The 25,271-nt window shown below is 49.6% G+C and overlaps 1 pseudogene; it reads left to right on the top strand.

Annotated features, from left to right (window-relative positions):
- Positions 1–24,708: 24,708 nt before the first annotated feature.
- Positions 24,709–24,816, top strand: LOC114510512 (annotated as a pseudogene).
- Positions 24,817–25,271: the final 455 nt, after the last annotated feature.

Raw genomic sequence — 25,271 nt, 5'->3', positions numbered from 1 at the left:
CACCGCCTTGCTTCCTACCCACCCCAACCCCCAACAAGGAGCCCGGACCTTGAACAATGAAATGCTTCAAATGCAGCTGTGACAGGGCCTCCTGAACCTGGTAGAAAACTGAACAGGGAATAAATGCGATTTTAATTTTAAATGATGGGTTACTCAGACTCTCCCTTCCCCGCTGGGTGCCAGGGTGCTGCCGCCCCAGCCGCGGTGATAACGCAGGGAGCAGGTAGAGTTTCCTTCGGGCGGAGGCCCAAGGACTGTGAACGCAGCGGATAGGGTTGCAGTGGACAGAGTCCTAGAATAGGATCTTTGTTCCCAAGCTGACCAGCTCCCTCCCTTGATGTCCCACAATAGAAAAAAACGAGGGGGGGTGCGGAGGCATGCTTGGGTCTCCTGTTGCGATCCCGCTGTAGTTACCTGATAGTTCACAAAAGGTCCCAGGAGGTTGGCTGCCCTCCTGCCACCTTGAGATTCTCTCCTGATTTCGGGGGGGGGGGGGGGGGGGGGGGGGGGGGAGGGGGACACTGTGTATCCTGAGGGAAGCGTGTCTGACAGGCCTGATCCCCTCCACCTGGGAGAAGGCCCCACGAGCCCCATCTGGCTCCAGCAGTCTGCCGGGGCTCCAGGGAGGGTCCTGCCCCACGCACCCGCCCGCGCCTGTCCCTCTCCAGCCCACTCAGCCCCCATCTTCCCCCTGAAAGGAGGAGCTCCTGGCTTCTCTCAGTGGCAAGGCTCCCCTTTCTTCGTGACCCTTGCCCTCTTCCCTGCAACCCCGTCTGCTCCTTTATCCTCTGCAGTCCTGCTGTCCCGCAGGCCCCTGGGGACAGCCCTGCTCATTCACTGTGTCCTCCCACACCACCCAGATCATGTCCTCGTTGGGAGACCGATCCACCCAGTGTGAGCTCCTGTCCTGTGTCTCGCTTGCTGGAGCCCAGAGGTACAGGACAGCTGCCTCCCTTCTCTCTCAGCTGCTTTCCGTCTCCGACCCCTGCCTTCTGCCTTAGCGCCCAAGCTGAATGGTTGAATCTTCTCTGGTGGGTCCCATCTGCATAGGTGGGGGATGGGTGGAGTACCAGAAAGCAGAGGCTGGCCTGGAGATGCTTGCAAACATTTGCCGTTTCTCTCCCATGACTCATCGGGGAGAGAGGAGTCCTCCCTCTTCCTGGAATGCAGCAAACCCAAGGCCAACTCCTACCCCCACCTCACCCCCAAAGTAAAGCCACCCCACACAGAGCTTTGTCTTCAGATAGCACATTCCCCCCAAAGATCTGACACAGCTACCTGGGCAGCGGAGCCTTCTGAGGCCTCAGAGGAACAGCCTCTAGGAGCACTCTCTGACCTGGGGGGGAGGGGGCTGCAGACACGGCCTGGTCACTTGCGAGACAGGAAAGTGCAAGTGCCAATCAGGCGGGTCTCCTTGAGGAAGGTGCCTTCACCACCCCACTCGCTCCTCCCGAGCCTTCTGCTCAGCGACTTCCTAAGTGAGAACCTGGGATGGACAACCTCTGGATCCCTCCAGGTAGGCTGGATTTCAGTGGTACACACAGGATTCTTAAAAAGGAAACAAACAAACAAACAAAAAAAGCTGATGCAGAGAAAAGGAAGAAAAGGAGGTGAAAGGAAGACATCATTTATGGAACATGTATTTGCTAAGCATGCAATGTGCTAGGAGCTTTTCACGGGTTGCCTCGCTCCGTCTTCAGGGCGAGCCTGTCTGGTAGGTGTCATTAGCATTCCTATTTTTCCAGATGCTGCAAGCTGATTCTCAGAGAGGCAAAGCCATTTGCTGAAGTCACATAATTAGCAATCACCGTTCAATAAAGTGTTGAGATTATTTGTAAGGAAAAGAATTAGATTGGATCCATTCCTCCCACCAGGAAATGCAATGAATTTCTTGTGGGAAAGTTAAACATTAGGGGGGGGAAAAAAGCCTGTAAACTAATGAAAAGAAGCAACAAAAGCATGTATGGTATGGAAAGGAGATAAATGTCTAAGTCCTTCAGATAAAGAAACATTTCCGGTCAAGAAGCATTTTAAATTCGCATAACAAATGGAGGGAAGAGATGCGTGAGAGTTTTGGAAACGAACCAGACGGTTCCTGAAACACCTTAACGGGAAGGCATCTGTGACCCCACGATCCGTGCCCCCGGATCCGGACGGTAGCAAACATCGCCCAGGCTGGCCGGGATCGTCCCGAGTCCTCAGAACTGCAGCCTCCCCCGGGGGTGGGGAAGGGCCAGCTGTTTAATTCTCCGCACGGGGAGCTGGGAAAGAGGCAAAGCAGAAAGTTACATCCACTGAGAACTGCACACGGAGGCTTCTGCCAGCCGGATGCAGTGACCTGAGCTGGAATGCAGCCAGGACAATGGGATTAACTTCCCCAGCGCGGGCCAAAATGGGCCCCAGGATTTTTATTTTTATTCGTTTTCCATTACAACTGCACGGCAACGCAAACAAGCCCCAAAACAATGTGAGCCACTGAGAGAGAGCCGTTTTCCCCTGCTCAGTGCCACCTCAACACCACACAGCTCGCTGACCTTGTCTCACCCCTAACTCGTACGCGGGGAGTTGGACTGCTCACTTCCTCAGCAGTGATAACAGGAGAAAGGCATTCGAAGATTGCCTAATTAAGATGGTGTGAACACACACAAAAAGGGAACTAGAGCGAGAGGTGCCCACGGTAAGCAGGAATAAAAACTTGAGAAAGACTGGAGATCGAAGAAAAGACAGGTCTAGCCTGGGCCTCCCCGTCAGCCAAGGTCAGGGGCCCTCCAGGCACTGGGACTGAGAGAGACCTGACCACAGGCAACCAAACTCCAGGCTTCAGGCTAATGATACAACCGGAGGCCACTTTGTACCAGTGGGACATTAGGTATGTATGCCACTTGCTCTGTTCTTCCACCTACAGGATTCTGTGCTGTCACCGGTCTTCAGAATATCACCTTTGGGGAATTGTAGGGGAACACTCAGAAAATTGTAGCCACCTGGTAAGGAATGTACGGTCTTAGGCAGATGATGTCACCCATGTTCCTGGTTCCTAGTTGGTCAAACGTGGACAATGCAGTCTGCCTCCTGTGGCTTCTGTCAAGGTTTTTAATGAGAGAAAGAAAGTGACGCGCATGGCCCTGTGCCTGATGGAGCTGGTAGGGCGCCTTACCTGAGGCTCACCTGAAGGTCAAGCCATCTTCAAACGTCTGGTTCAGTCTCCTGACAACAAACGATCCATGAATACGATTGAGGATATAGAGGCTTCATGTTTTTCATATTTTCCCTTTTTTTTTTGTAAGAACCATGCCAGGCATATAAAAAAGTAAGTACGGTCATAACATAATAAAGATCCGTAATTGCCGCCACCCACTTTCAGAAATACCGCGTGATCGGTATGACGGGAGTTCCCCGTGAGCGTCTCGCATTCACTCTTCTTGTTTTTTTTTTTCCGTGATAAACTCTGTTCTGAATTTGGAGTTTGTCATCCTTGTGCATATTTTTATATTTTTACTACAGATACGTAGGTCCAGGAACAATTTTGTAAGCTGCATTGTTTTGCCTTTTTTTTTCTCTTTGTTTTGAAACTTTATGAGTTTCTCTGGGCCAAACTGAGGACATGTGCCAGGGAGCAAAATCTCGAATGCTCCCCGTGCATCCATAAACCTCGCAAATTCTCTGCTCATCCTGCATCTGCGCAGTCAATCTCTAACTCCCACTGGTCCTGTTTCTCTGGTGGGACCCCGGCAGACCCTCTACCCTGGACAGCAGCAGGAGCAGCTAGAATGACCTCACCATTTCCAAATGAGCCAACTGCATTTCCACCTCTGGGTTTTAACTAGTTCCTTAGCCCCTGCTGGAATGTCCTCCTGCACGAGGCCACTTTCCAAACCAGGAATCATGCCTTCGAGGTCCAGCGTGAAGAGCTGCCTCTGGGAAGCCCTCCTGGCTGCCTGGGGTCTGTGGGCGCTCCCTCCTCAGAACTCGCACGACGTCGTGGGTGACCACTTGTTCCCCCCGCAGACCAACTTCATCTTGTTGTGACCCCATCAGGCTCAGAGGCATGACCTCTGCATCTTTGTTGCCCTAACCCTAGGCACACTGCCGGTCTGCCCAAAGACATGCTACTGAAGCTCTCCTAGCACAGGCAAAGCACCACCTGTGGACTTCTGATGCATGCCATCATTCTGTCCCTCCACAAGGGCCGCCACTGTGGGTGGAGCACCCCACCCACCCTCTGGGGCTTGGATGTGCTAGAATGACAGACGAGGACCTTTTGAAACATGACCCGAAATAGGGGATAGAGCCAAAGACGTGATTTTGATGTTAAAAAAACATAGTATGTTGGCCCTGGCTGGCATAGCTCAGTGGATTGAGCATGGGCTGCGAACCAAAGCATCGCAGGTTCGATTCCCAGTCAGGGCACATGCCTGGGTTGCAGGCCACGGCCCCCAGCAACTGCACATTGATGTATCTGTCTCTCTCTCTCCCCTTCTCCTTCCCTTCCCTCTCTAAAAATAAATAAATAAAATCTTTAAAATAACAGTATGTCAAGAGGCCGAGGAAAGGTCTTACTGCCCTTCCTCAGGCCACGCTTGCACTTCCTCCACTTCCCCGGCCTGCAGGCCTGGAAGTCCCCTCGGCTCCAAGCGGGCGAAACCTGCAAGGCCTGAGTGTCCGACAGCCCGGGCCGAAGGCTGTAGGTGGAGGGGAGGAATGGGGGTAACGGGGCTGAAAGCTGCAGCGTCCAGAGGCAGGAGTCACAGAAGGGACATACCCAGGCTCTCCATTGACCATAAGCGGAGCCCCTCCCAAAGTGGGGGCGCTCCATCCGGGCAGGCATTTTGGGCTGAGCCCAATGCCAGGAGGTCGGTGCAAATCCCGGACTCCGAGGGGCCACCTGCCGAACTACCTAGCATCTTCTGCTCGCCCATGGCTCCAGGCAGGACTATGTAACCCGTCAGAGAAGAGACCGCATTCCTATGTAGCTCAAAGGCTTGTGGGGCTCTTCAAAGACATGGGTCCCCGCAGAAAGCTCTGTCGGGGGGCATGCATGCAGCCTCAGCCTGGGGGCTCATGAGAAAGGGGGTCTCTTCTTTTGGCTCCCACCCTTTCCTCGCCTCCTGAGGACAAAAGGAATTAAAGTTTATCGGGGAGAGAAAGCAGAGTTCATGGGCTTTCTGGATATAGCCCAGCTGCTTCCTGAATAAAACTATACTGTCCTCACAACGATCTGAGATTGTAGATTGAACTTCACGTTATCTGAAGGGAGACCTTGACCTCTGAGGTGGGGCGAGGCTGAGGAAGCTACACAGTGCAGCTGGGGGAGGAGTGTGGGGGGGAAATGGGGATGCAAGTCCTCACCGAGACCAAAGTCTACCGCATATGTTAAATATAAAAGCTCTTTCCCTCGCCGATGCACCCCCACGTTCTCTGGGTCCCGACTGAGCGTCAGAATCCACAGACAGAACAAAAGGGAAGCGCCAGCCAGAAGGACAGCCTGCGGCCTGTGATGACTTTTCACGGACCCACAGCTAATCAACGCGTGAAAGAGCAGCTCACCCTCGCTCGGAATCAAGGAAACGTGAGCCAGGGACAAAGGCTGCCGACTAAACCGGACTGTTCCCAAAGAACGGGCTGGGGGGAGTGCACGCCGGCTTCTGGAGAGTCACTCGGTAATGAGCAGCAAGACTTAAAAGGGTGACTCAGTAATTTCACTTCTAGGAAATGATTCTGAAGGAATAACGAGATGTAAACACAGATGATTTTAGGCAGAGAGGATCATGGCTCCATTATAACAGCATAAAATGAGGGTGAACAAGTTAAACGTTCAAAAGAGAACGGTTAACCACGACAAGTCTGTATTAGAGAATATTACACAGCCAGTAAATGTGGCCATTTGATTTAAAGTGTGTGAAATCACGTGAGCATTTTAAGTCTTTATTGGCTGGGCCAAGTTCCCTCCCCCCATCAGGCCTCATTCTCCCGACCTGTGGACGGAGTTTATCAGTGTCTACCTGGCATAATGAAGTGTGATAGCTTAACCCTGAGCAGGGTTCCCGGATTATTTTAACATTTAAATGGGAACAGTGATTTTCAGAATGGTTACGTGTAATTTTTTAAATAAGGAACAGAATGCTAACCTGTGTTACTTTAAAATAACATTTCAGAAGAATTTCTGATGAAATGGAATGCAAAAATAACCCATTAAATATAAAAGCAAAATATAAACCTATAACCCCACTTTTGCATACACACACACACACACACACACACAAATACATGCATCTATTTCAAAAATGCTTAAAGGAATGGCCTCAAAATACTACCCCAGTAGGTAAACTGTGAATTATGGGTGATTTTTGTCTTCTTTCCTTGCTGGTGTAATTTCAAAGGTTTCTACCATGAGCACTTTATAGTTTTTTAAAAGTAAAGCTTTTCACCCTGGATGGCGTAGCTCAGTGGATTGAGCTCGGGCTGCAAACCAAAGTGTCGCAGGTTCGATTCCCAGCCAGGGCACATGCCTGGGTTGCAGGCCATGACCCCCAGCAACCGCACATTGATGTTTCTCTCTTTCTCTCTTTCTCCCTCCCTTCCCTCTCTAAAAATAAATAAATAAAATCTTAAAAAATTTTTTTTAAAAAGTAAAGATTTTCAGGAGATTCCGAATCTGCCGTGGGAAGGACACCGAAGGGACCGAAGGGAAAACGGTGACCTCCAGCTGCGAGGGCCCCTGGGTCGCTGTCATGCTCCACAGAAAGCTGAGCATCACCCCCGTGGGGCCAGGGTGTCCTGTGGAATATATAGCCCAGGGTCAGCCCAGCTCACGAGGCGCGGTGGCCTCGGCAGACCTCTCCAGGCAGTGGGCGCTCTGCCACCCGGGCCTGTATCTCGGTGAGATAATGTCTGTGAAAGCACTTTGCCAGAGAGAAAACTCTGTCCAGATAGGCGATTCTGGGGCTCATTCTCGAGAAAGGAGGCTCTGAGAGCCCGTCCCACTAAGGAATTTCACACTCTGCCTCCTCCTCCAAACGCTGCTCTGCATCTCCCGCCCCTGAACACAAGTATATTTAGCAACCCTATCTAAATCCTCTTCTTTCCCTTAATTTGATTAAGGAGCTGGGGGAACGAGGGGCGGGGTGGGGGTGCGGCGAGGGCGGGCGCGGAGCTCTGGGGAAAGATTAGAGGAGCTGCCGGCTATCTGGGCCGAGTGAGGCCTGAGTGAGGACAGGACACGGGCCCCCAGGTACTTAGTACAGAAGCTCAGAGGACAGAGGGAGGGCGCACGGCCCAGCGAGCGCGCGGCCGCCTCTCAGGGAGAGTGGGGACCAGATCCGGGAGGGCAGGCTTTGGGGATTAACCAGGGGGGTGGGGACGTTTGCTACGGGAGGCCCTGGCGTCTCTCTGAGTCTCCTCTGGCTTCCTGGAGCTTAGGGTCTTCGGACCCTTAAGAAGTTCCAAGAGACAAACATGTTGACCTCCTGCTATGTTTTAGGGACTTGTACACATACCTACTAATTCATTCTGATTAAGGAAATTACTATCGCTCATGAGCTGATGCTCGGACAGAATACTTGGCCTGTAAGGAAGCAGTCGTTTAGTGGGTGGGGAAACTGAGGTTCAGACCCAGCTCTGCCCGCTTCTGCGCTGCCCCTGACACACACGCTACCCCAGGGGGGAAACAGCAGCAGCCGGAGTTCCTTTAGCCCCGTGTGCCTTAAAACGATGAGTGGTTTTGTTTCGTCCTCACAATGTCTTCACCGGGTTGAGTACGATTTACAGCCCCATTGTACAGACGAGCAGCCCGAGGCTTAGAATGAGCAATGAAGCCGCAGTTAGAGAACGCGGCTGTGGAGAGCCTGGGCAAGCACAGGGACGTCGGGTCTGAGGCATTCCGAGTGAGAGGTGTCCCTGCTTGGTGTGCGCCTGGCTGCCCGCAAGCACGGGGACCTTGCTTTGTTGATCCTGTGTGCCTGGCCCGGACACAATGCCCAGCGTGCAGGGAACGCTCGCTGGAAGAACTGGCGGTACTGGACGAGTTTGGCCCAGCAAGAGCAGCTGCTGGGGGCCGGCGCGGCGAGGATTAAGTGAGACATACTTGTCTCGGGATTTCCAAGTCTAAAATGTCACGGTGCAGAGCTTCAGAAAAGGCTCTGCTGGCAGTGGGGATCCCTGCAGGAGGCATTAAAGGTGACCAGGACCTTGACAATGCGCAGGCCCAGGGACAGGGCTCCAGCTCCCTCATGGGGTTGGATTCGGTCCAAAGTGAGGAGGGAAGGCGGGTGGGGTGTGGGGGAGGGGTCAGACACACACTCCCCTCTGGTTCCTTCCACAGGGTTGCCTCAAGGACACCTCCAGACCCCGGGGGATGAAGCAGTACGGGAGATGGGGGGTCCACAGGGGTGGCAGGGGAAGGGCCCACCAGGCAGCTGGAGGAGGGAGAAGAGGGAGGTGAGTGGGTAGCTAACAGGGGCCTCAGGCTCTTCCTAACCCAGGCTTGAAAGCACAACGGGCAGGAATTCGGTCTCTTCTAGAATGAACTGACACCCTCCGGGCAGGGAAGTCAGGCTTCGGTGGGGTCTCTCACTGATTAATAAATATTCAAACCGCGTCGCCTCAGGGTGCGCCGCAGCTCTGCACGGAGCACCCGGGCGGGCTTCGCCTCCGGCTGGGGCTGGGGAGGGAGGCTACCAAAGGGCAGGGAACAGAACAGCCCCCGAGATCCTGGGCCAAGTCCAGGCTTCCTGGCCTGGGCTCAAGACGGCCTCGGTCCCTCTTGCAACAGCTCTCGGTGTCTCTGTGTGAGCTGCTTATTAACCAGGGGCCTGGGAGGGAGCGCGGGCGAGTGTGATTCGGAAACGGAGAGCGGCACCGAGCCGATGTGCGCCGTCTGTGTGCTGGAGCCGGCCTGGCAGGCTGGAGCGCCACATCAGAGGGCCCTGTGACCCTTGGGGGTGGCCAGGAGAGCCAGGGGTCACGACCAGCACTGCTGGTCCACGGAAGCGTCCCGTCAGCCAGGACGAGGGGCACGAATAAGCTCTGAAGGCGGCCGGAGGAATCCTGGGGCAGGGGACAGGGCCTGGCATTGACACCGCCCTCTCAAAGCAACACCGGGAGGGGGCTCCTCCAGCGCCGGAGGGACTCCGGGGCCAGCCTCCTTGCCCAGGGACTACTGTTCTAGAAGAGGAAGGCCCCAAACCAAATTCGCAAAGCCTGGGCATCCTCTTCCCTCCCTTCCCTAAGCCGCTGCTGACAGTCCCAGTCCACAGATTTACTACTGACTGCCGTGGTGCGCCAGTGACCCCTTGGGGTCAAACCAAGGACACAGGGCCACCCCCCACCCTGGGCCCCGCACCGCGGATCGGCCTCCTGCCGCATCTGGGAAGGAACACGGCTCGGCCGGGCTCCAGTCGGGCTGCAGGGTTCCGAGTCTTAGGTTGCGAGTCGGTACCAGCTGCACGCAGGGGAGACGCTGGGGGAAGTTCTCCCGCTTGGCGTCCTTCCACGTGGAGGCTAGCTAGAGGAAGAGAGAGCTTAGGGCTGCCGCGCCGGGGCTGGTGCCTGAGGAATAATGACATAAACTCGGCCACAGGAGTCGGCCCGCAGAGGCCCCGGTGTGGCCCAGAGGCGCGGCGCTGTCCTGACTTCCCCTTCAACGCCGTGCTCTGCAAACAGAAGCAACCCGGCCCTCATCTATCACCTCGGGAGCTAAACAGCTTCCTCAGATGGCCCCGTGGAGCATAAACCAGGGGGGCCCCGGCTTCTGAGGGGCCTGCACGCCACTGCAGCCCTATTCTTCCTCCGCCTGCATCCAGGGCAGGGTGCTGGCAGGCCATAATCGCAGATGAGTAGGGCAGGTCACCTGCAGTAGGTCACTCAGCTCCTTGGAGCCTGTGAGTGGGGGCCCTGTCAGGCCTACCGCACGCGTTGGGGGTGGAAGTGAAAGGCAGTAATTCAAGGCGAGTGCTTAGCACGGAACCTCGGTGAATGGCAGCTGCCATTGCCCTGGCTGAGGGCTGATCCCGGGTACAAAGAAGGAAAACAGACAAAACCCCGAACTACCACGTCTCATTCTGACCCCGAACAGGGAGGGCCGAGGGTCAGAGCCTCGGTGCCTTCATCATGCTCCGAGCGTCTTCCTCCTGCTGCTCTCACACCAGGCCGGGCCAGACCCGGGCGCCCTTGGCAACCTCAGTGGCCTCCGACTTGTTGACGTCCCCACGGCGAGTCCCGGCGGGCACGCAGACCTGCTGGGGCAGAGACCGACTCCAACACGCCAGGGCCGCGGTGAGACGTGGGGTGAGGACCCGTCACGGAGAACATGAGCTCAAATGCTCAGTGCCCCAAGAGCTGTGGTTCAGACAGAGAACCCCCCCCCCCACCCCCGCCTTTTTTCAGACAGGCCAGGGGAGCCAGCTTAGAAATTCTTTCCTCTCACATACTTCCACGATGGCATCATAACGTGCGTCACCAACAGGTAAAGACACGTCAGCCCTGCGACTTGAAAGCTCTTGAATGTGAATGCCTTTGCTTCTGCCCGGGAGTCAGAACCTTCCCGACCAGGGGACTGGATCCGGGGTGACGGGGCACCCAGCAGGCACAGAGGTGACAGATTCGTGCACTGTGTAGCAACGCTGGGACAACCTGGGGCACGCAGCCTGGCAGGCGGGCAGGCAGGCGGGCCGGGAGAGGCGGCCTTGAGTACGGCGACCTTTGTCCCTGTTTGCTCTTGGCGAGGACGAGGACGGGCACTGCCAACGCTGCTCTCTCTCTGCCTCCGCCTGGGGCTGCCGGCGGATCGGATCCCAGTGCTCTCGGGGCCTGAGAAGGCCTGACGCCCCCGGGGTGGGTGGCAAGCAGAGCCCTCTTAAGGCAGCGCCGGGTGCTCAGAACCTCCTTGGGGACAGGCAGGTGCGGGGCTCCTAGGCAGGTGTGCGCTTCCACCCTCCCACCCAAAGAAATCTCTTCCCTTCTGGCTTTGTCCCAGCAAGAAGGCTTCTCGTCAAACAGCCAGCTGTCCCCCCAGAGAACTCCGTCTCTGCAGGGGCACTGCGTCCAAGCCGCGGAGGGGTCCGAGGGAATGAGTTGGAGGACAGCACCCTGCACCTGAGCTCAGCGCAGCCCGACTTCCTCTGCACAGGGCTCGTCCTGGGGAGGCAGGCGCCCCAGCCCCACCGTGCTCCCTGCCCGTGAGGGCGTCCTCCCGAGACACCTGTACGCACGCGCATCCTCTGGCCGCCCAGGTGGGGCACAGGGCTGGTGGCACTCCCAGCTGGGGGGGCTGGGGGCGCTCTCTGGCTCTTTCACGGTACAACCCTCCTTCCCTCCCTCCCTCCCCTTCTTTCTTAATTTCACCGACTGATGCTGCTTGAGGCAGGCCGAGCCAGAAGAGCAGCTTTTCTGGAGAAAAGTCTGAGGGTTTCCTCCCGTGGGGAGGAAGTCGGGCGCGGGTTCCCCATCCCCTTCACCCAACGGAGGGAGGGCACCGTGCCTGCCGGGCCCCTTCCAGCTGGCAGTGGCGCCTGCGCCCAGAGAAGCATCCTTGCCTTTCACAAATAAACAAACCCGGTCCATGTGCTGGAGGACTTAGGGTATATTAATAGCCAGATATTTTGTTTTCCTGTTCTGGTGCTTATCCCCCTTCCACAGTAAGAAAGATAAGCGAACACAAAATGTTCTCCAGCCGCCCCCCCCCCATCCCCCCCAGGGAGAGGCAGCCAGGGGGCGTGAGCTGTCTGTTTGAAGCCATTGCTGATCCGAACTCTGGGAAAAGAGACTTAAAAGTTTATGTTCGGTCTCTCTTGGCTACTGTTGCCGCTCAGCAGAGAAACTCTATATTGTTTAAACCCTCCAGGCAAATGGGTTGCAAGGCAACCTTCAAACAATATAAAATGCCCTAAACTAAAAATAAAGGCAGATGGAAAGTGGGGTGGTGCTTTTGGTGAAGTGATTCCAAAATCGGGGTGAAGGAGAATGGTGTCAGCTAGCCTGCTTTCACCTCTGCTGATCGAGTCTCCTACACTCCAGACACATGGGGTGCCCCTTCCGTTTATTCCTGGTCTCTGGGTTCTCCCTCCATCACCAGCGCATTTGGGGCAGGGGCGGGGTGCCCCAGTGGCCTGTTACATTGGGCTGCCTCCTGCCCTAAGGGGAGGTCCCGAGACTTGAATCCACCTATTTCCCACTGGCTCCCAGCCCCGACAGCACCTGGACACCCTGTTCCCGTGGAGTCCTCAGAAACCCAAGGAAGGGGAGGGCTGGGGCCCAACTTAGCCACAAGGGTCCTTGTACCACCAGGAGGGTGGGCGTCAGAAATGCGACGATGACAGCGGGGTTGCAGTGATGTGGCTGGAAGGTGGATGGAGGGGCCACAAGCCAAGGAACGCAGGCGGCCTGCAGGAGCTGGAAAGGCAAGGGGTTGGCTCCTAGCCTAGAGCATCCAGCAGGGCCCGGCCCTGTCCATACCCTGATTTCAGTCTCATAGGCTCTGCCCTCCAGGAATGTGAGAAAATACATGTGTGGTGTTCGAAGTCTGTGGTCATTCGTTACGGCAACAGTAAGAGACTAACAGAGCGACGGAAAACACGAGGGTCCTTTGTAAGGACAAGAAGCCCACGATTAGTTCGAGGGTACTCGGCACTCTGGCGTCGCCGGGCGACGGCCTGGGAGACTGAGCTGTTCACCTCCGGGTGCACTTGACCACGGACGGCCAGACCGTCAGAGGGCACTGAGTCGGCCGGGGTATCGGAAACCATGACTTCCTTTAAACACACAATCAAATGAGCGCAAATCAATAAAAGAGGCCGTCCCTTTTCTCCGCCGCCGCCGCCGAGGCAGGCGGGTCGGTGGATTGTACCGCCGGCGGACCCGAGCAGCCGGACCCAGGCGGCCGGAACACTGTCTTCTCCCCCGGCCCGTGGCCCCGGCCCAGCTGGTGTCGCTCCGAGAGAGATCAGACCAGAGAGGGAAACGGGAAGAACGAAAAATAAATCACCTCTAGCCTCCTACTCCAGGTTGCTGGCCAGCAACTACTGAAGAATCTCTTGGAAACACTTGAGACTTCAAGGCTTTTTTTTTTTCCTTTGAGCAGGTTTGCTCCCCGCCCCCCCCCCCCCAAGACTATTTTCTGATTGAATGTCTCCTAAGGGCTTGCCTTAGAGGGCCCAGGAAACCCTGTCTCAACCAAAAAGGAGAAACACGCAGGATTCTCAGGCTCTCCCTAGCTCCTCGCCTCCTGGAAGTGTAAGCACTTGAACAGCACGATTTACTCTGTTCTCATGACACTTCCAGGAGACAGAAACCATCAGCCCCGTTTTATAATTTGCGACCTTGACTTAGAGAGAGGGCAAGCAGCACGGGTGCAGTCGAGCGGCGCATGGGGCGGTTCCCCCAAACCGGAACACAGCTCCCCGCCCCCACACCGGCTGCCGCTAGGACCGGACACGGGCACACCTCACTCCGTCTCAAGAAGTTAGAAAGATGGTCTGCAGGCTTCAAGGAAGAAAGAAAACCACCCAGTTGCAGAGGCAGTTAGAAGGTACTTCAAAAAAAGCTGTAATAGGTCAAATGTATTTCTAGACAAACAGGACGACTCAAAACGGTCAATACAAGCGGCTTGCACAAGGTCTTCTCAGGCCTGACTGCTAACTTAGCTTCAAACAGTTTTTCTCACACTGAGGAAGTCCTCCTACATTGTTGAGTGACTTTATAACCTCTTTTGACTTCTTGAAAAGAGACTTTGAAAGGTCAAATGTGCATTTCAACTTGCTTCTCATCATTCTGCATTTAGACATGCTCCTGGGACATTAAAATAGACAACACTAGTAAAGATGCCCGAGATTAAAATAGACTGTGTTATAAAAATGATATTAAACAGGACTGTTCAGCCTTAAAAAGGAAGGAAATCCCGTCACATTGTAGTGAAGACGAACCTTGAGGACATTAGGCTGGGCGAGATGAACCGATCACAAGAAAGTACATGTTGTCTGATCTCACTTGCACGGGGGACCTAGAGCAGTCAGACTCGTACAGATAGAAGGCAGAATGGTGGCTGCCAGGGGCCGGGGGAGGGGGACGGAAAGTTGTTTAATGGGTAGGGAGTTTCAGTTTTGCAAGATGCAAACCTTCTGGAGACGGATTGCACAATGTGAATATATTAGCACAACTGAACTGTACACTCAAAGGTGGTTGAGATAGTAAATTTCACATTATGTGTTTTCTACCACGATTAAAAAATTTTAAAGGGCAGTGTTGAATTAAAAACCCTAATAAAATTTCATTTTTATTCTATTAAGGTATGGCTGACATGGAAAGAATTCTCAAATTCGACAAAGAAACTTGCTGGCTGTGCCTATCTTTACTTTTTATTCCTGCTGGAGTAATGAAAACAGATCACTTGGTTTAATTTTGTGATTATCTTTACTTCCTGGTTCCTGCCTGATTATGCAATGCTTTTGGTTACAAATAGAAAAAAAGGAAAGTTTATGCGCTAGTCTATTATTTTTATAGCAAAGCTCTAGACTGAGAAATGTTTCTACTTATGTCAAGTTTTTACAAAAACTTATTTCTAAATAAAGTGGAACTGGGGGACCTGGGCCACGAGGTCAGGTATCTTCCCTAAGGTCTACGGGCTGATGCTATTTTATGTTTCCAAGTGTATTCTTATCTTACCTGCTTTTACAATATACACTTGTTTCCTCTTTCAACAAACTTAAAAGGTCACAGAAACTATCTTTAGTAATACATAAAATCTTTCATAAATGTTGATTTTATCACATCAACTCCAAAATGTAACCACTGCTTAAAATTGTCTGAAGCAATTTGACACAACCTAAGCCACAAAGCACAGATGTTCATTATAAGCACGTGACTCAGGGAACAGCTACTATTCCATGCATATACCTGCTTTCCTGGGTTATCATCTCTGCTCTTGAGCAATAATCATACAGATGCATTTGCATGTTAAAGGCATGATAACATCCATTTTCTATAAATTGTATCCTAGGCCTGATGGGTGTTCCAGCATTAGATTTACATAAGATATTCCTGAATACTGAGAATGAGGCTGTGGTTAAGAAGTCAGAGCCTTCCTTCAGACTATACTGGTGACTGTTCGTAATTGTAAAGCTACATTCCATTTCCTTTGTTCGGTAGTTGGTGAACCAAGCAGGTGATACCGGGGTAGCTGCTGCAGGAGGGCCTCCTTGAATGGAGCTGAACGGCAACTGGGCCTAGCTCTGTAAAGGTCACCAGACAATCGGCTTGGAGACGGCTCCCAGGCTCACCCACCACCTTCACACAGCCCAGCTGGCCCTGGCTCTCTGCGGGGTATTGGCTCCAGGGGCCCCCCAGATACCAAAACCCATGGGTGCTCGAGTCCTTTATATAAAGTGGCACAGTATTTGCGTATGACCTGTGCCCCTCTTCCTGTATGCTTTGAATTATCTCTAGTTTACTTAAAACACCAAACAACACATAAATGCTATGTAAATGGTTGGTAAATCGTGTTTTTCTGAGGGAACGATGACAGGACATCAAAGTCTGTACGTGTTCAGTACAGATGCACCCGTCACAGGCCCAACCACACAGTACACACCAGCACCAACATAACTTTTTTTTTTCTGTTTCCCGCTGTAGGTTGAACCTGGGGATGAAGAACCCGCAGATTCAGAGGGCCCACCACACCTTGAAGTCGTGAGGGAAAGAAACTGAGGTCCAAAGCGATTAAATAATTTGCTCAAGGTCACATTCTTTTGCTTTCATTCATTCATTATTATAGCGTTTACTGATGAAGTTGCCTGGGTGCCGAAGCAGTTGACAGAAACCAATCCTGTATTCCGTGTGTTTACAGTCCAGGATGAGAACCAGACGAGAAAACACGAGTACCGTGCAGGCCTTGTGTCTTCGGGTGGCTGGCCTTCCGGGCAGATCTCTTTACCGGTGGATCCCTGGGTGTGGATCCCTGGGTGTGGATCCCTAGGTGTCCACCACACTTTCTGCGCGTTCCTATCCTGACTTGCTCATCTCATCTCCTGTTGTGTGTGTGTGAGAGAGACACACGATGATTATGTGCAGACACGCCTACCTAAACATATGTAAATGCACATGTATATTTAAGGAAGTGTGGGTCTGTGTTCTCAGGACTCTTGTCTTCCGGGTCACTCAGGGATCACAGACCCCGGCCGCTCCGCTGAAAGACCGGCCGGCTCCTGGGGAATCCAACCCAGGCGGAGCCCTGGCAGTGACAGGACAATGTCAAGGGAAAATGCTAATGATTTTTCCACTGGCCAGTCCCATCGAATGTTTATATAACACCTTGATTAAAACAGCTCAAAGCAATATTCTAAGTAGCTGAATTATAACCTCATTTTGTAAACAGTGTATTTTAAGTACAAAAAGAAGCTCTTTTTCTGATCCTCATAATGTCTTAAAAATAATCCCTGGATATATTTCATAGAAAGACTAGAAGTAAAACTGTGAATGGTGGTAAACTCTGGGTGCAGGGATTATAGGTGACTTAAATTATTTCCTGTATTATTTAAAAGTTCTACAATTAAGCCCTGGCTGGTGTGGGTCAGTGGACTGAGCAGTGGCCTGTGAACCAAAGGGTCTCTGGTTGGATTCCTAGTCAGGGCACATACCTGGGTTGTGGGCCAGGTCCCCGGGGGGAGACGGGGTGCGTAAGAGGCAACCACACATTGATGTTTCCCTCCCTCTCTTTCTCCCTTCCCCTCTAAAATAAATAAATAAAATATTTAAAAATAAATAAATAAAATAAAATTTTTACAATTAACATTATAAACTTTTCATTTGGGAAGAATATTATGTAAGAAATTAAAAAATAGGCCATAAAAACTCAACCTCAGTCATAATTTAAAAAATAGCAATGAAAATAATTTTTTAAATAATTTAAATCTTTTCTTTTTTCCTTTTTTTCAAATTTTATTTATTTATTTTTAGAGAGGGAAGGGAGGGAGAAAGAGAGAGAGAGAAATATCAATGTGCCGTTGCTGGGGGTCATGGCCTGCAACCCAGGCATGTGCCCTGACTGGGAATCGAACCTGCGATGCTTCGGTTCGCAGCCCGAGTTCAATCCACTGAGCTACGCCAGCCAGTGCAACATTTTATTTTTTAAAATATTTTTTATTGTTGTTCAAGTACAGTGGTCTCCATCGTCCCGCCCATCAAAATTTTAACTGTACATACTTCTGAATCCAATCATTCTAAGATTTTTTCTTACAGATGTACTGGCATGAAGGTGCAAAGATAGATGTAGAAGGATTTCAACAAGGAACTTGTTTATTGTACTAGACCCATATACTGGGATTTTCTGTGACTGTTAAGAATAAGATAACTATATATACACATGATTATAATTTACTGTTTAGTGCAAAAAGCAAGTTGCAGATCAGTGAATATAACCACTTTTGTATATAATTTTAAAAGACCGTAAATACATATATATGCTTGTATATACAATTAGGATATGTGAACTATTCTAAAATCTGACTGTGAAAACACTTCTGAGAGGGGAGAAGGCTGGGATAGGGGAGGGCTTTTTATTTCTTTAAACTAATATTCCTTGATATTATTTGAATTTTGTTACACTGAGCATGTGTTTTCAGTCTTCACAGCGCTATTGGGACACAATGCTCACACCATACAGTTCGCGCGTCCAGTGTTTTTCAGTGTGTTCACGGAGTTCTGCAATCACCACCGCAGCATGCATTTTCAAACTGATACAATTTTTAAGAGATACTCCATAAGCGGCAAGAGAGTGTGTGTATGAGATATGATCAGAAAAAGTTTGAACAGTAAGAGAATGATACACGTAAATGCAGGGTAGGGAGTGATGAGAAAAGGAGATGGAGAGAGTCTGAGAAAAAAAGATGTTAAAGCGAGTTTTAACTAGAACATGTTAGATGTGCCCTTGCTAAACAAACACATCTGCATTTTGTAACAGATAGGTCAAGGCGAGATATTCGGGGAAAATGAGAAAAATAAAAGGGGCCCTGGCCGGCGGCTCCGTTGGCTGGAGGACTGTCCCAGTACGCCAGGGCTGCAGGTCCGATCCCCGGTAGGGCACGTCCGAGAATCAGCCCAGGAATGCACAAGTGGGTGGAACAACAAACCGGTGACTCTCTTTTCTCTCTCCCTCTCCCTTCCTCTCTCTCTCTCTCTCTCTCTCTCTCAAAGTAAAAAGAAAATAAACTCTTGATTTGATGGCACTGCGTATATTTGGATAAACCAGATTCTACATAAGTCTGCAGACAGCTGGATACCAAGTCTATCTATAGAAGACAGAGAAAAAAGAGTTTAGAGAAATATATTTATCTTGTTGCTAGAAATTTCTCCTCTCTTAGGAAGGTTGACAGAGCGACACTAATTCTCGAGCAAAGAGTCCTTTCTGGAGTCCGGTGATGCTCTGACGCGGTTAAGAGAACCTGAGATGACACGGAGAGCTGGAGGGAACGCAGAGGGCTCCCCAAACGCCCTGACAAACCGAAGCAGAAGCCATGCAGGAATATTCTGACTCTGGCTCAAAGTTTTCTGTGTGTTTTTAGAAGAAGGATGAGAAAACACACATTTGAAAAAATAACGTTTTATGAAAACATTCAGCAACACTTACATGTAATCTGTGTTACTTAAAATGAAATTACATTTTCTCTGAGAGTTTCCATTAAAACCTCCCTTGACACTTCTGGCCAAGATGGAGGTACAGGTAGACACACTGTGCCTCCTCGCACAACCAAAAGAAGGACAGCAACAATTTAAAAACAAAAAACAACCACAACTGACAGAAAATTGAACTGTATGGGAGTCTGACAACCAAGGAGTTAAAGAAGACACATCCATCCAGACTGGTAGAGGGGCGGAGACAGGCAGCTGGGCAGGGAGGACTCGCAGCAGGCGGTGGCCGGAGGACCGGGGTGCGCAAGGCAGCAGCTGGTGGACCCCACCATGTGGTGGCTGGTGGAGTGGGTGGTCCCACATTTGCACGCAGATGCACCAGGAGAAACTACTGGGGAGCGAGACAGACCTCGAGGCCCAGAGCTCCAGCTCCAGGGAATGAAGCCGCACACCACCGATTGAAAACACCTGTGGGGGTTGAGGCAGCTGCAGGAGAGACTCCCAGGTTCACAGGAGAGTTTTTTGGGGAGACCCACAGGGTCCTAGAACTTACACAAACCCACCCACCCACCCAGGAATCAGCACCAGAAGGGCCCACTTTGCTTGGGGGAACGGGGGAAGTGACTGAAAGGTGGCAGAGAGCAGAGCAAGTGGCATTGTTCCCTCTTGGACCCCTGCCCCACATACAGTGTCACAACCCAGCAACTGGGTTGCCTCGCCCTGGTGAACACCTAAGGCTCCACCCCTCACTACGTAACAGGTGCATCAAGACAAAAAAAAAATGGCCCAAACAAAAGAACAGATCAAAGCTCCAGAGCAAATACAACTAAGCAATGAAGAGATAGCCAACCTATCAGATGAACAGTTCAAAGCACTGGTGATCAGGATGCTCACAGAACTGGTTGAATTTGGCCACAAATTAGATGGAACAATGAAGCCTACGCTAAGTGGAATAAGGGAAAACGTACAGGGAACCAACAGTGATGGGAAGGAAACTGGGACTCAAATCAATGATGTGGATCAGAAGGAAGAAAGAAACATCCAACCAGAAAAGAATGAAGAAACAAGAACTCAAAAAAATGAGGAGAGGCTTAGGAACCTCTGGGACATCTTTAAATGTTCTAAATCCAAATTATAGGGGTGCCAGAAGGAGAAGAGGAAGACCAAGAAATTGAAAACTTATTTGAACAAATAATGATGGAGAACTTCCCCAATCTGGTGAAGGAAATAGACTTCCAGAAAGTCCAGGAAGCTCAGAGAGTCCCAAAGAAGTTGGACTCAAGGAAGCACACACCAAGGCACATCACAATTACATTACCCAAAATTAAAGAGAAGGAGAGAATCCTAGAAGCAGCAAGAGAAAAGGAGTTCCCATAAGACTGTCAGCTGATTCCTCAAAAGAGACCTTGCAGGCAAGAGGGGGCTGGAAAGAAGTATTCCAAGTCATGAAACGCAAGGACCTACATCCGAGATTGCTCTATCCAGCAAAGCTATCATTCAGAATGGAAAGGCAGATAAAATGCTTCTCAGATAAGGTCAAGTTAAAGGAGTTCATCATCGCCAAGCCCTTATTATATGAAATGTTAAAGGGATTTATCTAAGAAAAAGATAAAAAATATGAACAATAAAATGACAGCAAACTCACAATCATTAACCACCACACCTAAAATAAAAACAAAAGCAAACTAAGCAAACTAGAACAGGAACAGAACCACAGAAATGGAGATCACATGGAGGGTTAGCAACAGGGGAGTGGGAGGAGGAAAGGGAAGAAAAAGTACAGAGAATAAGTAGCATAGATGGTAGGCAAAAAATAGACAGGGGGAGGGCAAGAGTACTATAGGAAATGTAGAAGCCAAAGAACTTATATGTACGACCCACGGACATGAACTAAATGGGGTGGGGGAATGTGGGGGGGAATGTGGATGGGAAGGGGTGTGCAGGGCGGGCGGGAGTGAAGGGGGGAAATGGGACAACTGTAATAGCATAATCAATAAAATATATTTAAAAAAATAAAACCTTCCTTGAGCACTGTGGACCTAAGGAACATTTTGTAGAGTAACACCTTATTTTCCTTTCCCGTCTTTAAAGAGCCCAGTTCAGAAGTTGTGCGGCTGGAGTCATCTCTGGCACCAGGAAGGCAAGCTACACTGCTTATCGCATGAAATCAATGAGCTCGGGTCCTGCGAGCTCTTATTTACTTAATTAGGGCAGTGTGGCGACTGAGGCAATTGTGCTAGTCCAACAGCAATAAAGTAATGGAAGTGTACACAGGATAGCCACACCCATGCAAAACCTGTTTTTATATAGGAGTAAATGTCTGATTAAAAAATAAAAGTCGCCAGTTTGTTAACTAGGAAACTTCAACGTAATGCTGGTGCAATAATTTGTAACATTACAAATTTAAGATCCACCCTGACTGGCGTGGCTCAGTGGGTTGGGGGTCCTCCTGCAAACCTAAAGGTTGCCGGTTTGATTCCTGGTCAGGACACATGCTCTCCCTCCCTTCCCCTCTCTCTAAACATAAATAAATAAAATTAAAAATTAAGATCAGTGATATCTGATGGGACAGATCATCTTTAAAAATATATTAAGCTAATAGTCATTTTAAAATCTGTTGACTACCTGTTCAAAATCATTCACCTTGTGGCTAAGTTGATGTAATACTTGCTTCCAAATCATGGAACAAGGAATCCTCAATAACAAGGTACCCTTCAAAGTATTATATGGAACATGTTGTGTTTTTCTATTTCTTTTTTTTAAAGATTTTATTTATTTATTTTTAGACAGAGGGGAAGGGCGGGAGAAAGAGGGGGAGAGAAACATCAATGTGGTTACCTCTCGTGCGCCCTCTTACTGGGGACCTGGCCTGCAACCCAGGCATGTGCCCTGACTGGGAACTGAACCAGTGACCCTTTGGTTCAAAAGCTGGCACTCAATCCACTGAGCCACACCAGCCAGGGCTGTTTTTCTATTTCTACACGTGCTTGTATGTGTGCACACATAACACAACATTTTATTGGAATTAATGTATTGTACATGCTGGAGACTGTTGCTAACACTACAGTGATCTCTAACATGCTCTGACTATCACATCTTCAGAAACCACATAAAAATAGAAAATATTACTATTTCCAGTAATATACCATGTAGGACAATGATCAGACTATAATTCTTATTTGTTTAAAAGTGAAGTCTCCTTATTGAAAAGGTTCCCCAAGTCTTATCCTGTGGCTGTGACAACAAATGAAAAATGGAACTGCTTATACCTTCAACATATGCTCAATGGTAACCGAAAGAATGTCCCTTTAATGAGAGTGAACGCCGTCCACCTCCATGGGCTAAATGCAGATACAGCTGGGAGCCAACCTTGGCTTTCGGGCTTGAGGTTCAACTGGTCGGACTTCTATTGTCATCTGGACAGGTGGCAATAACCTTAGCCGGGGGCGTCGGAGCCTCCAATGTCTGCTTTTAGATCTTACATCAAGCCACAATGAACCCTGGCTTCGAAAGAAATTTCGAATGCCAGAAAGCAAAGGTGAAGGGTTAAGTGCCTGTTATTTTTTATTTCTTAGATGCGAAAATGTTTCAAAAAGCAAGGACAGCTCAATTTAGATTACAAAAAGGCACTCTGATGAAAAGCAAATGTGTTCCTGAATGTATTTTGAAGTGGATGGTTAGAAAGCTAATATAGAATTTGTGGTCTAAATATATCACTCGTTTAGAGGCAGAACATATTGCCGAGGGGGAAAAAAACCTCTCCATCATAGGACTTATGGCATACAGTAACTAAAACGTTTCTCTGCGCGTGGACTTTTCAACGTTGAGGAGTATTATTCAGTAGACCCAGAGAGAAGTCCTAAATTGGAAAAGCAGCTGAGTCCAAGGTCATCTCTCTTGTTTCCAAATATATCTTGAAACAAATGCAAGAAGGGCACTTTGCTGAGTGTTATCTGGACATATATAGTTTCAATCAAATTCTTCGAGAAGTGTCAGAATAAGAGTTGCCCGTTGGTTTGACACTGCCAGGTCCCCGCAAGCGGAGCTCTGCAAGCCGGGCCGACGCTGTCCTCGGGGACCCGGCAACTGTCGCAGCCAAAAGAGGTTCTCTTTCCTCCTCTCAAGAAGTAAGAAATCGAGCACAGCTGAAACACCAGTTCTGAATTTTTTCTCACATTTTTTGATATATAGGAAATCATATACATTTATAAAAATGTCTCCCGACCAAAATAAAACTTCTAAATATTCTGTTTCCCAGCTAAATTCCTTGGATTTATCAAATATTTTTATGTCTCTGAGAATGTTACAGGCAGCAAAAAAGTGAGGGTTTGGAGGACATCGAGTTGTGGACTGAACCAAAGAAGAAAATGCTGAATCTTTGAATTAGTGTAAAAAATATCCCCCCAAACACAGTGAAACAAATAACTGGCTTATTGTCTACACTGTTCTTCTTTATCACAAAAAAAACACAAACCAAACTTGGCCCATGACAGCAGTCTCCTGTGCAGACAATCTCTACAGAGTAGTGAACCTCTCACTCCGTCAAGGGCCCAACAGGAAGCAAGGATATTAGAGCAACTCTGATCATTACACACCAAACAGACAATGATTTGCAGTCACACCGACTCAAAACCTTCAGGGATTTAGGTTCCCTCCCTTTCCAGCTCCAACCCCCGCAGCGTGTCCAGCTTTGCTGGCACGCACCGCGGGGCATCCCCCGCTCTTCCCCATGCTGCTGCCGCTCCCCGCCCAAGCCAAACTCTACCCGGGCTTCCGGAAGGGCATCAACTTGTACTGCCTCCTTCCCTGGCCTGCCCAGATTGCTCCAGCCCAGTGTTTTGTTGTTTTTCCTTTGAATTACCTTAAGATTATTAACTCATTATTTTTCTTTCTTGATTTCAGAGAGGGGGTAAGGGAGGGAGGAAGATGGGGAGAGAAACATGGATGTATGAGAGAAACACAGATTGGTTGCCCCCCACCCCCCCATATGTGCCCTAGCTGGGGACCAGGCCCTCAGCCCAGACACGAGCCCTGACCAGAAATCAGACCGGCGACCTTCCGGTTTGTGGGGCAGTGCCCAACCCACTGAAGCACGGCAGTCAAGGCAGGACTGTCAACTCTTGATCCCATTCCAAAAAGCTGAGTTGAAACTTTTAGAGACGCTAAACCCTCACAAGAAGGTAAAGAAGTCTAACAGAATTCTGATTTTGCTCATGAAAATTTTGATTTCTAAAACAGCAAATGAAGGTTCTGAAATGCTCACTGTTGTTTCAGGTATTGTCAGTTCTGTGAGGGACGGGCACCATGTCTTACACTCTTACTGCACCCTTCACAGCGGCTAGCCGAGTGCCCAGCACATCAGGTTACAGAGCACAGGGCTTGGCACACAGTAGGAACTCCGTCCCCTCCCCACGCAGCTGGGTAACTACTGTGACAGACCAGACTTCCCGTCAGTTCCCGGACGTGCCATGTCCTTACCTGCCCCTAGGCCTCCCACCTGTCCCAGGCCCATTACAACCTTAACTTGTCCTTACCCAGTGCAAGTCCAGCCTCTTCCCTGTATCCCCATCCCCGTCAGAGTTCACTGCTTCTTCCTCCGAGATCCTTGTCCTTTTTATATAACGAGAACTTTAAATTTTTTTGCCATACAATATTAGAGTGTGCTAGACAGTGAGCCCTTTCAGAGCAAAATCCAGGTCATGTTCATTTTATATTTAGCCTTAGCACAGTGGCAGGCACGCAGAAGATGGTATTTGCATATAAATGAATGAGTGAACTTCCAATTTCAACCTCCAGTTAGTCAGTATCTTACTAATTTCCTTGGCTTGGCCTAGGCATTTCCACAGGGGAAGGCAAGAAATGTCTACAAATCTATTCAATGGATTCTAGATTTGACCAAATTAAATTTTGTGGCTCTGCTTAATATTTTATTGTATTTCAGTCTTTAAGTTTCATTGCAGAACTATCGTAAACTAAAAAACTGGAATCGACCTAAATGTCCAGCACTAGGAGACATAATTTAAACACTTTCATAATGAAAGATTTAAGTTATAACCTATAAAACTTCCATTGGCTCTGTATCTAAAACTCTTACTCATCGCTTCTCGGCCTTTTGGCTAAGATCAAATGTAGCATCTGTAGTTCTTATCAGTAAAACTATTATTCATTTCTCTTATGCATTTACTTGACACTCATTTACTATTTTTTAATGTTTTGATTATGCTGTTACAGTTGCTCCACTTCCCCCTTTTATTCCCCTCCACCCTGCACCCCTCCTCCTACCAGCATTCCCCGCATCCTCAATTCATGTCCTTGGGTTGTACATGTAAGTTGTCTTCTACATTTCCGATACTATTCTTAACCTCCCCGTCTATTTTGTACCTACTATTTATGCTTCTTATTCCCTGTACCTTTTCCCCATTGTCCCCCGAAACCCCTCCATGTGATCTCCATTTCTGTGGCTCTGTTCCTGTTCTAGTTGTTTGTTTACTTTGTGTTTTTAGGTTCGGTTGTTGATAGTTGTGAGTTTGTTGTCATTTTACTGTTCATATTTTTTATCATCTTCTTTCTTTAAGTTCCTTGAACATTTCATATAATAAGGGTTTGGTGATAATGAACTTCTTTAAATTGACCTTATCTGGGAAGCACTTTATCTGCCC

This window comes from Phyllostomus discolor, chromosome 13 (genome assembly GCF_004126475.2).
Source record: "Phyllostomus discolor isolate MPI-MPIP mPhyDis1 chromosome 13, mPhyDis1.pri.v3, whole genome shotgun sequence".
NCBI lineage: Eukaryota > Metazoa > Chordata > Mammalia > Chiroptera > Phyllostomidae > Phyllostomus > Phyllostomus discolor.
This window is presented reverse-complemented; position numbering and strand designations above follow the sequence as displayed.